Below are 797 nucleotides of genomic sequence, written 5' to 3' on the forward strand. Positions count from 1 at the left end.
ATTGTTTAATTTTATTTTAAAAGTAAATAAAAATAAAATAATAAAAAAATTCATTTTTTTATTATATTTCTTTTTGACTGTAACATGTACCTTAAGTCTTTACTTGCTCTCTTTTTGATATTTTTCTTTCCAAGCCATATTTTTTTGGTTTATGGAATATAATAAACACAAAAAAATATAAGGTAAAAATTTACGTACAGTTATTTTTATGTGAAATTAATATTTAAGAATTGTTAGATGATTTAATAAATTTGATTAAATTATTATTTAATATTTTTAACTATCAACTTCATATATAAACAGGTATAGGTAAATCTTTACTAAAATAAGATTAATGGCTGTGATAATGATACATGCTATAGGTAAAATTTCAGTTTTTTTGTCTAATGTTTTTGCTAATCATATATTGAGTATTCCTTATTTCTATTTTTTCATTTTTGATTATTTAATTATTATTCTAAAGATTTAGCTAAAATATATTATTAATACATATATTAAAATTATTATCAATAGAAAGTTTAAAATTTTTCTTTTAATAAACACATTGAAAATTTGATTTTATATATTTTTCATAAAAAATTTCAATTGTAACTTAATATGTGTCTTAACTGTTTACCTAACTTGTTTATTTATTAGTCTACAAAAATATCAAATAGCAAAATATAAGGTCAAACCATGGTTATGATAATCATCACAAATATAACCACTATACAACTGGCTTTATCTCGATTAGTAGAAATTTTAAATGACGTATTAAATTTACAAAAAAATAAATCAAATAAAACAACTCAAACAAA

This window comes from Arachis ipaensis, chromosome B07, assembly GCF_000816755.2.
Source record: "Arachis ipaensis cultivar K30076 chromosome B07, Araip1.1, whole genome shotgun sequence".
Classification (NCBI taxonomy): domain Eukaryota; kingdom Viridiplantae; phylum Streptophyta; class Magnoliopsida; order Fabales; family Fabaceae; genus Arachis; species Arachis ipaensis.